At 44.6% G+C, this 12,221-nt stretch overlaps 1 long non-coding RNA gene across 1 annotated transcript; it reads right to left on the minus strand.

Moving 5' to 3' along the window:
- Positions 1-578: 578 nt before the first annotated feature.
- Positions 579-7,149, minus strand: LOC149362638 (uncharacterized). Its single transcript, XR_016288520.1, has 4 exons — positions 6,688-7,149; positions 3,309-3,370; positions 1,573-1,665; positions 579-818 (listed from the first exon to the last, which is right to left on the minus strand). It is a non-coding gene; the product is annotated as an uncharacterized LOC149362638 (long non-coding RNA).
- Positions 7,150-12,221: the final 5,072 nt, after the last annotated feature.

Raw genomic sequence — 12,221 nt, forward strand, 5'->3', positions numbered from 1 at the left:
GCTCTATGCTATATACAGTATATAAGTATAGAGTGGAGGCTAACAAAGAGGGTCCAGCTTAAGTTAAGGACAACGCAGCGAGCTATGGAAAGAAAAAAATGATAGGTGTAACGTTAAGAGATCGGAAGCAGGCGGAGTGAGTGAGGGAACAAACACAGGTTAATCAAATCCTAGTCGAAATCAAGAGAAATAAATGGGCTTGGGCAGGGCATGTAATGCGAAGGCAATAACCGCTGGTCCTTAAGGGTAACGGAGTGGATTCCAATAGAAGGCAAGCGTAGCAGGGGGCGGCCGAAAGTTAGGTGGGTAGATGAGATTAAGGAGTTTGCGGGGATACGGTGGCCCAGCTGGCAGAGGACCGGGTTATTTGGAGAGACATGGGAGAGGCTTTTTCCCTGCATTGGGCGTAGTCAGGATGATGATGATGATGATGATGAGAGCAATCCGCCGACAGTGGCAGATTCCAAAAAGGGTTATTTCTTGCTAAGATAATGATGAATTTTTTATTAAAACAAGCTGACTTTGCTACGACCTCGTACCGGCATTTCCTGTGAGGGCATGTAGAGATATTGCAAGAATCACAGTTATGATGGATTTATTAGCGCTATAAACAAAGCGTTTCCTCACGAAACGCCCATTTTAATTCACGGAGCGAAAAACAGCACGATGATTGCAAGGATGACATAAATAATATTTGTGCTATTAAGCTTTCATTGTAAGCACCACTCGTTATTTCAGCGAAGTTATCTTTTTGTTCCAACGAGTTCGCACTTTCCAGCTTGACAGAAACCTTCCGTTCTTTTTCCGTCCACCAATTTCTGGAAGGGAATGAGCGGAATATTAGCCATAAGAACCGGAAGACATTAGCTTTTCATGGCACAGTTTTCACACAACTGCCGCTTTGCACAAAGAGCAGCCTTAACATGTAAGTACTTCGGCGCTCAAGGGCAAGAAAAATCATTTTGGTCATATCTGCATTGTTGCTCAAAAACGTGCTCATCTTCCGAACAACAAAGCCGTTGTGGTTAGGACCTAAATACGAAGTTTGCAGCAGCATAACTTTTTATTGTTCGCTACAGTTTTGAAGAGAGGAGCCAACACACAAAGAAATTATTTCTAGGAGCTGGCGGCTGCTGAAAACGGGCGTAATTCTTTTCTGTATACAGTGAAGAAAAAAACTGTGTAAACTGCAACACTCCTCATTTCTTATAGTTCCCTTCGTCTTGCTAGCACAGCAATATGCAGCATGTAGGAAACCACTAAGCATATCTATATAAGCGCTATTATTTCTAGCACGTCTTTTTGATTTATTTGCATTACCGTTCATGCTGCTTACTGCGCAAAGGATGAGCTTTTTATTTTCTAATTTCCAGTAAGCATTGAATTTCTGTTGAGTACAGTTTAAAGGGCAAAACAATCATTAAAACTGAGGGAGAATTTTCTAATTTCTACATAATTTCCTTCAGCCTCACAAGCAGTGCTTTCTTTGGATAGCTAACAGTAGTGGTTTTGTTGCCGAGAATACTTCTGTGTGCCTAGTACGCGCTCAATAATTTATGAATTTTATCTCACCGCACATGGTGTACCGTCGTACTCCCAAGATGACCGGTAGGGCAGTCCTTCACAGAGGTATGTACATCTTGTTACGTACTTCCCGAGAACTTTCTGCGAGAAAAGCGAGTTGCGTAAGATACCCTGAACGGTGTAATAACACCGGCCAAATAATGAGTTATTCATCGTTATTACGTTTGGCGGGACAAGGAGGTGAATAGGACCCCTAATAAGACATTCTTGCTACTGTCTCCACAGATCTAGCTGCTTCATCCGTAACTTATGACTTCGATTCAAAACAAAGATTTTCGCCAAAATAGAATTCCAGCCGTACAAAAAGCCAGTTCGTTTATTCACAACAAGAAGAGCCAAAGGGTAATTTTCACATGCGCATATAAAATTTCAAAATAGAAACTATTCCCACCAGGATTAGTAAAATCAACACCGTAAGAACTGAGAAATCATTTTGTGCTGAGAAGATGCACATCGCTTCAGAAATTAACAAAACAAAACCTTAAGTACTGGTGGAGTCATCTGCCAGCAAGAAAATGGTGGCAGACATGCTACCAAGCTCCCTATTTTGAGAAATGCCTTTCTTGTGTTAGATTAATAGCATAAAAGAACATGTAGTTTTCGAGATGAGGGATGATAATCTTGCCTGAAACGAAGAAATCGTTCTGAGCTGAACAAAGCGCCCTAAAGCGCTAAGCAATGGTTCTGCATATGGACTCTCAATATTTCATTCAGTGTCGCTGAACAAAAAAAAATAAGGGCAAGCGGCTTTTGAAGTCGACAGCCCCCGCGTACAATTTCAAATGGCGCTGTGTCAGTTAAACGGAAGACAACAGTGGCAGTTCCGATATTCTAATTTTTTAATTGAATTGAATGTTTATTTCAGGCAGACAAGGCACAAAAGTACAAGTCTGTCTAGGCTGACAAAGAGGCACAGATTCCTGACGAGTATCAATCTCTCAATACACACGACACGTCAGCGTACGGTGAGGGAAAAAACTGAATAGGTTACATGCACTGAAGAGCGGATAACAACGGAATATATACTACAGGCAGTGACCCAGATCGGGATTGGAGGGGCAACCAAGTAAATATAATGCAGGAATTCATAGCAACCGGGCGCGATTTCATAAGTCAAGTTCCTATTAAAGTGACAGCAAATACGCATTCAATTTTTTTACGACTGCTAACGAAGGTGACTGATTTACTAAGGTCAGGATGGCGGAAATACGATTTAAGAAATCTGGTATAACAAAATATTGTTGCATGCCGTAATTTGTTCGCATTTTACCCGCTGTTGTAAGTTCAGTACCTTGTGTTCTGTTCGCGATCTTTCGGTAGGTATTTTAGAAAGAATTTACTTTCATTAAGCTTGATTGCGTGGAATAGGTAATTGCTGTTGTCCTGTTAATGAGGTTTCTGATTGTTAATACATTGTTCTTCTGTCTCGTGTAAGGTGTGTTCTCAATAATGAGTAGTAAGCGTTTCTGCAAAATTAATAACTGATCTATATTGGTTTTCCTCGTTCCCAAACGGATAAACAGTACTGAAGGCGTGAATACATGAAGACGGGCATGTTTCTGCTTTGTGTTTTTCCTCGCTTTTTTATACGTTTTCCTTTACTCATAAGATATGTAACATCTAAAGTACATATTGATGGCTTACAAAAGTCGGCTTCAGTATGTTTTTGTTCCCTTACTTCTCATTCTGAAAGTGTGAGAACTCATCTTGAATTTTCAACTCACAAAAGGTAATGCATTTCTGCATTTCGGAACCCAAGACGCTTCATCCACAGTCGGCAGCAAACCTAGAAAAAGCAAACATGTAAATCAGTTATCATACAACACAATTCATCAAGTTTAAGCAATATTCGCTTCTTCAGGAATAATTTAATTCACCCAGCTTTTTAAATGCAGTTGCAGAAAGAAACCCATTCCACATCTGCCTTTTAGACCGTATAGAGGGGCGAGTATAGATTTGCATACGTGTGGCATTAGTTACTTCTTATAATTATACTGGTGAAAATGAAATAATCACTCGGACAGCCGTGGACTTCATCTTAGCATTTAACACTTGCTTCTAAAAGTTCCATTTAACAGTCATGTTGGGCTCAGGAAGAAATGCTAAAGAAGTGACGCTTTGAGCCCTAAACTCTAATATGGCAGAAACGTGAACTCAGACAATGCAGATGCAATCAAGAAAAGGCCAACACGCAACTTCTTATTTATTGTCCTGAGCAAAATAATCTCCGTTTGACGTAAATCTTCAATCGTTTCGATGTTGCTAATGCGTACACCTGCAGGCAGGCGATCGCAAGGAAGAATAGTAATGCTCCATAGTTGTATCTTAGGAGACAAAAATGCACCACAATTCCTTCAGAGGTTTACAATCAGAATGCTTGCTCTCATTGTTCCGTATCAGATATGGCCATCAGAGTGGTTGTGGATACAGCGACACTGGAAAACATAGTTTAAAACTCTTCCATTTACGACAGACTATGAATGAGGTGAAACCAGCTCATTTTCTAGTTTGAAAGTTGCCAATAAATCCCAAGCAAATTCCTTTCCAGAAATTTTTTTTTTTGAAAACTTGTCTATTTCTTGCGTAATGATGACTATCCAATAAACTCGGTGATATAGATGCCGCAGTTATCGTGGCAGCCTTTCGCTATTCCTTGAGGCCTAAAGTGAAGCCTAGGGCCTAGAGTTTTTGTAGCAACCGGCGCTACCGCAAAAAACGCAATGGGCACTAGGTCTTGCGCCTGGCGTTAGTCAAGTGATTGCGTGTAACCGGATGTTGACAGCCGACGCGTAGACCAATTGACCGAACGTTCATCACTGCACAAATGCAAAATTGCACTGACAACTGGAATGCGAAATGCTTATATTTTGTTTGTGTTTAGTAACTGGATAGGGATGTCCCGTGTTCTGTTATTTAGCTGCCATCTCTGTGAGATTTGGTGTAGCCGGATGATGCTATTAGTCGTGGACTACAGGCTTAGAAGGAGGGGGGGGGGGGGGGGGTTAAGGAGCGAGTATAGGGTAGTCATGGATCACGGACGAGCATACGCCATATACGCCGTTGGTTTGGCTTTGAGAGTGACGCGTGGTGACGCAAGGACGCTCATCCGTCCGTACCAGCCCGTCGTCTAGCCTTAGAGCCGGTGAGAGGTAGGAGGAAAGGAGACGAATAATGTGGTTAGATGCAGTCCAGTGCGATCGCATGAAATGCTTGTACGTCATCAGTTGCTTTCCTTCTGACGTCACTGTGACTGGATAAGTCATTGTGGCGCGTTGCCATGACGTCGCTGGGCTGAAGTCAGTCAGTGTGATGCATTGCACCATTTACTTCTCACTTTCCACGTTTTCCTCCTCTCACTCCTTCGTGTGAGGCTGACATCGACGCCGCGCAACCAGGAACTGCGTGGTCAGCAGCTGTTGCTGTGAAACGCCTTTTTCCAGCCGTCATGAAAACAGGACATGAGCGCTCGAGTCTGTCTAGCCATACGCATGTTGCCACAAACAACTTCACGGAGGGCGTAAGGGCTCACTTTCAACAGTACGCAACCAACATTTAACGCATCGTACACAATAGTGCGTCACAGCTTCCTCATACAGAAATCATCAGAGCAAATCAAAAAAGCAAGTTCATCTGATGGCTGCAGCTAAAGCCCACAAGCGAGTATGTGACTGATGAGCGCCACTTGTGTACTGAATTCATAAAAGTTTTTTTTTTTTAGAACAGAGGGAAACCTTCATCACTCTGTTATAAAGTTGGGACAGTAAACATTTTATTTTTACCTTAGATTACAAATCTGTGCAGTTTATGTGCAATAGCCAACGCCTACACTGTTTTCGAAAATTTCCACAGAAATTACTATGCCATGCTTTTTTACCGCCGCAACAGGCGCCCCGCCTAAAAGTTTAACAGTTGGTCTGGATTACTTTCTTGATGTTTCTTCAGAAGTCTAGTAAAGATTACCCGCCTCGATGGCTTAGTTTCCACCGTGTCCAACCGCTGAACCCAATGACCTGTTATCGAAGCCGAAACGGCCATATTTCGATGGAAGCGAATTTGTAAAATGCCGAGGGACGTAGGTACACTTTAATGGACCCAGGTGGTCGTGATGAATCCGGAGCCCTCCATTACGACGTTTCTCATAGCTCCATGTGCTGCTTTTGGGACGTTAAATCTAACATGCCATCTTTAAAAAAAATGACGGACGATTTATGCAAATAAGGTGCGCAGCATTCTGGTATTCATTCTGTAATTTGTTGTTCTCTATCTAACATTGATAGATGCCTGGTAGTCCTCGTACCACTCCTGGCGCAGCGGCGCTGCGGTCAAGCGATGCGCCACTGTCCTGCGATGGCAGGTGCTGCCAGCGACCGGGCTCATGAGACCCAGATTACTCTCCCCGAGCAACCTCTCGCGACTAATCATTAGCTGAACTGCCACCATCTATGGTGGGCAGTTTGTTCACAGTCCTTTTGTTAGGTTATGCTGTAACAAAGTCACGTGACCTAGGTACGCCACCTGCCACCCAGACAGGTGGAACCCAGTGACCGAGCTTTTCAAGGTCCCAGAAGGACCGAAAAACAACGGCCAAATCGGTGAGTAGGGGCTCTAATGCTAGTGCACTAAAATCCCCAGAGAAGCAAACTAGGTGGCAGGTGGGCTAGCTGGACCACGTGACTTTTTACGTCATCACAACTTGCCCTCACAGAGGAACGCCACAGACAAGGGCTAAGCGGCTGAGTGGAAGCTCTAGTGCTGGCGCACAAAAAAATTCCAGAATTAGCCCATTCAATCTGATTCCGCAGATTTTTTTCCACATTACGCACTGCGTCATTCAGCTGAGCGCAACAGATAGTCTATACAATTGGGATAAGCTCCAGTAGGACTTATTTGAGCAGAGCTGCGTTCAAGCATTGTGACGTGGTCTTGACCAGCAAATCCTTTCTCTTCATCTCTTTCGCCAAGCTATATTTATCGCGTTGCATAGCTCAAATGTAGAAAAAAAAAAGAAATAGATGAGCTGTGGGGAAAGTTGCCAACACTATTGAACACTGCACAGTGTGCGGCGAGCTTTGGCACATGTAAACTGAAAAAACGAACACTTACCCGTGCACAGGGTTGCGTGAAACACAAAGCACAGAAAAATAACACGTCGCATACTGGACGAAATAAAGGTTCTCAGCACGAAATCACCACACAAAGCTTCGGCGAGGAACCGACGTCGTTTGCATTCGGCACCAGTCCCAGTTGGCTCTGCAAGCTCTCATACCAGACGTGCGATACGAGCGCATGCGGACGTGTACATTCTTTTGTCACTCCGTTTGTCACTGACTCATCGCACAACGCCCCCTTGTAAAACAGTCATAGCTCGACTCTGGGCAACCACTTCCGGCACGCTGAAAGCTAGCTCTATCGTAGGGGAGAGCCACTGAGCTATTTCAATAAAAAAAAAACTGCGTCCGCATCACAGGCTACAGTTGTGCAACTGTAAAAACATAAAATTAAGCTTCAAGTAAGACTTCGATGGCTCGGTCGCATCCTGCTGCTCCCACCTGTGAGAGGCGGCCAACGTTCGGTAATTTTAAGGCCTTCCATCTGCTCTTCTGGCTCTCCGCATATGTGACGTGGCGAAAAACCGCAGCAGAACACGTAGCGCCTTTGGCGCGTCGCTGCAAAGAAAAAATTTTCTGAGGCATGCTAAGCCAGTATCTTTTAATGAGATCCGTTGGTGCACCTGCGTTAAAGAATTGTATGGGGGGGGGGGGGGGGCACTCCTGTGTGTTTCATTTTCCAGCGTCTGAGACTTGCTCTTTTTTTTCTACTTTTCAAAGCTTAGATATCTTGCCTAAATGTTCTATACTTTTTCCGTGAAAGTATATTCCTGTGAGCGTTAGCCTCCTGCATTTAACATCACAAATGCACAGAGTGTTTTGGGCAACATAGGGTTGACTTCTGCAGACGGAGCAGTATACATCACATAATGCTTTCGGTGCGAGTCGGTTGGGGGGGGGGGGGGAGAGGGGGCCAGGGCACAGTTCAGAAACATAGATGCCAAGAAACTACCAGCGCCTAAATAGGAGGGTGTTCAAAAATGACTCCGGATTCTTTTAAACCAAACAATGAGGTGTAGTACATGAATGCTTTCTTTATGCGCACGTTATGCGACCAGCAGGACACAAAGTGAAAGGATAATTGCAGCCGTGTGCCCCGTTATTAATATAATCAATTAATATGCTTGCTTTTTAATGAGTCCTACTAGTGTAAATGTTTATGACGACACTTATAGGCGGTCTCATCCCTGACTACTCCACAACATTGGGTAAAATTTTCCTAGCCCGCCCGTGTTCTGAGGTATTCGCCTCTAAAGCTTCAGATCAATCAATATAATTGCGCTGTCACTCCACTTCTATGCAACTCGTTGAAAGCAAGTGATTACTTAAAATGAACAGCATTTTTTTTATTTTCTACTGCACTGATTACTTTTTGTACAGTTGAACGTTCTCGGTAATCTAAATATTTTTTAAAAATAATTGATCACTTCTAGCCTGTACGTTTTTTGTCCAAAAACAACTCGTAGTGAGTGGTATGACATCGACAACCTGAACTCGGGGGCGAGCGAGTGTGATCGATTTTTTGAGAAGCCGCGGCTGCGAGGATGTCCGCACGTGCAAGCCCGAATTCTCTGCCCTTCTCTAGACACTTACTCCGCACTTCGCATTTCAAGACGACAGAGCACGGGAATGTTATGGTTACTGAGTTTCAGCTTTGTCACCCCCTCAGAGCACGAACAAAAACGAAGAGAGGGCTTCGCATAACTTCTAGATGGTGCCTAAGGTCCTCACATGTTAAAGCAACGCAATTGCCTACGGAGTGTATAATGCAGTACTCTTCAGTGTGGCTACTGAAAGCTTCGTTAGGAAACGTGAAAAATGTGCCGATGTCCGCAAAACAACTGCACATGAAATTACCAGCGTGTGCACTGCATCGTATTATAGGTAATGCCAGCCGTACAAGGTTAATACCGTTATTGAATATTTGCGCTACGCTAAGAAATGATGAATAAAAAATAACGTAATTTTAATCGATCATTTCTCATCAGTTGTTCACTTACTTGTAATGGGCCTTAACTGACCGCTGCAATCAGTTATATTTCAGGGGAAGTAAGTGTAGCGCTAATCAGTTACTTCTGTTCTTAAACGTGTACACAACTGGGTGTTAAATACGGGATACTTCTGTTCTGAAACATGTACACAACTGGGTGTTAAACACGGGACAAGGGCAAAGACTTTACCCATAGTGACCCGAAAATATCGGCCAGTTTTCTTGAACAGAAAGGGTAGTTACGTAATCTGGCGCCAACATATCGTGCGGGATAGTTGGTTCACGATCGAAGAAAGGAAAGACTGCGCAAAACGTGCCTGCAAGAGTGACAAAGATGGTCACGTGCCCGGCTTCCCACCTTTATAGCCTATGCTTCCGCCTCCGTGAATAAACACTAGGCCGCCTGTGCGTGTGCATGGTGTTGTGTTCGTTCCTTTGCCTTTCGTCTTCGTCACTTTGTGCAGTTCTTTCCTTTCTTCGACGAACATCTCCTTCTATGTCTATGTGAAAAAATAAAACAGTGGAGGTTTTAAAGTCCGCATTCAATGATTCCCTGATCAAACGGTGCTACGTACAATAAAGAGTATCGCAATCCTTCGCACTTTCGCATACCGTAAAAATGTCCAAAATTTTGATAACCTATGGCAGACACTCGTCCCTCTTTCCGAATACAACAATCATTTCTGTGCAGAGGGAAAAAAACAAAACAGTGTATAATACAATTATTTTGGTTTTATGCCATTTGAACTCCCAAAGCTCCTCAGGCAATTAGGGAAGCCGTAGGGGAGGGCTTGGGATAATTTCTACCACCTGGGATTCTTTAACGTGCACTCACATCGCATAGTACATGGGCCTGTAACATTTCGCCTCTATCGAAATGCGACCACCGGAGCATGCATCAAACCCGCGTCATTCTGGTCAGCAGCCGCGCACCACAACCGCCGAGCTGCCGTGGTGGCTGGTGCGATATGCGTATTTGTTCGCACCTTCAGCACGGCCCTCTAATAACTGCGCTGTTAAAACGTGTCACCAATGTATAAGAGCTACAGCTTCTTTGAGTACATACATACAGATTAATTCTAAAATACCTTCCCAGATTCTAACTCTTTCCCAACATCTTCATCCCCGCAATCGACAATCATAACCGCACAAGTCGCGACCGCGAGGCTCTCAATGATTCCTCTTCAGTCCGAGCAAGTCTTGAATATAAATAAGCCTTTACATGGCGCTGATAGGTGTAGCGTTCATAAATCTGCCACATTTTGTTGGGGCGTAGTGCAAAGGCTTTCCGACAAGAAGCGGTGGCCTAGAGAGTCACTGAGGATCACACTATGGTTACACATGGTTAGGGAATTTCAACCTTTCATCAAAGCAAACACAGTTTCAGTGCGGCAAATCATAAATTGTACATTGCGCTTCAGAGCGAACGATGATCCGAGTATAATAAATAACGAGGTAACACAACCGACATGAGTACAGCGGAAGTAGGCCATTATCGTGCGTAGGTTTTTTTTATTTTCTTCACCTTAGGACATCACCCAGAACGCCGATAGAATAAACAAGAGGGCAATAACACTTCGCGCTCTATCCCAGGTGCACAGAAACGAACAAACCCGCAGCAAGACCACCTCACTGCTGGCGCCATGCGCAATGGTTGTTTTAGTTGTTAAGCACCTGCCGAGGCTCGTAAAGGACGCAGGTGGCATGATTTCTCCACTGCCATTTTCCCTCGTCATGCACACGCAGGCTTTCCAACAGCCGGTCGTTCTGATGAGGGGACTAATTTTCTGTTCGTGCTTTTCTCGCGCAATCTCTTACAGAAACCTAAGACTTGCGGTAACGTATCAAGTGTGAGTTTCATGCCATCCAAAAGAGTATCTCAGCTGAAGACACTGGCCTCCACATTATCTGCCAGCACTGCAGTACTTCCTAAGCTCACACAAAAGCTTGGAAATAGTACTTCAAACTTCGATGGGCGCATTATGTGAGTACTGTGACAGTTACCTGTGTAAAAAAAAGTGTGGTGACCTCTGGATTCATGGACAACCGCATATCGTTTCGCTTACCGTGCCCTAGATGGTCTCGAGAAACAGCGCCACATTTCAAGCTCTTGAGGTCTATTTTGAGAAACCAATTGTCATAAAACATATATGTTATCGAGCACTTGCGAGTGTTTAATTGAAACCACCTATAAGTGTTGGAACAATGTTAATAAGTACAACGACGCAGATGGTCTGACGACATTCTACTGATATGTGCTACCCGCCGCGGTGGCTGAGTGGTTACGGCGCTCGGCTGCTGGCCCGAAAGACGTGGGTTCGATCCCGGCCGCGGCGGCTGAATTTCGATGGAGGCGAAATTCTAGAGGCCCGTGTACTGTGCGATGTCAGTGCACGTTAAAGATCCCCAGGTGGTCGAAATTTCCGGAGCCCTTCACTACGGCGTCCCTCATAGCCTGAGCTGCTTCGGGACGTTAAACCCCAATAAACCAATAAACCAAACTGATATGTGGTAGTAAAAAACACAGAGCAAGTATAAATCGTAAATGATTGCAAATGTATTCCTAGCACAGGTTGGCGCCGGGTTTTTGGACTGGCATCCGGTGTGCCAGGAGGCCTGTGAATATGCAAAGCAAACGCCTGCACAGTGTCTTCTTTTCGCGACCTCTCCTTTCCGCTATAGTACTTGCTAGCGAAAAAGGGCGCACCGTATGCTCCCTGCATTGGTCCCTTCTGGGGTACTTGAGGGCAGAGAGTCAATGGGGGCTCTGTACAGGAAAAGCCTCGTTAAGCCTAAGTGGCGCTGCACACACAAAAAGCGCCATGATCTCGCATCAGCCGGGCTAGGACTGGAAAGCGGGCATGCCCAGAAGTTGGCCACATCGGTCCGTTGTGCTCTTTTGGCCAGATGCAACACAAATGCGGGCGCTATGCGAAAAAAAAACGTGGCAAGCCCAAATGGGGCTGCCGATTAGTTGCCGCAGGCAGTCCTTCATCGGCTACAGCAGGGATTTAACCCACCGGCTTGGATCCATCACATTATTCATGCATTTTTCAGTTCACAAATTTGTAATGCAATTCTTAGCATCTTTATTCCATTACTTCAAATTATATGTCTTGGGCTCTCGCACTCAGTTAAATTGTGCAAGCTAATCATATTATGCACAGGAATGACTGTGCCCACTTATTAGGATGCACTGGACTACCTGAGAGACTGCAAACGTCATTATAGTTCGGAACACAAACATGGACTGTCCACGCAACTCCCAACAATAAGGTGCGCTTTCTGCACAAACTGCAGCACGTGCTCATTGTGGGAGGTGGAGGAATAAGAGAAAAGGCAGGGAGGTTAACCGGAAGAATAATCGGTTTGCTACCCTACATGTGGGGAAGGGGGTGAGGGGATAAAAAAAGAGAAAAAGAAAGGAGAGTAACAGCAAACTGAAGTCGCATGAAAGTTAGCATTCGTAGTCACAGCCTATCATGCAGGCCAGAAGTCCGCAAAAAGCTGAGCAGTGCCTTTAAAGCCTTCAACGCCGA

This window comes from Amblyomma mixtum, chromosome 2, assembly GCF_055824585.1.
Source record: "Amblyomma mixtum isolate Tamu chromosome 2, ASM5582458v1, whole genome shotgun sequence".
Classification (NCBI taxonomy): domain Eukaryota; kingdom Metazoa; phylum Arthropoda; class Arachnida; order Ixodida; family Ixodidae; genus Amblyomma; species Amblyomma mixtum.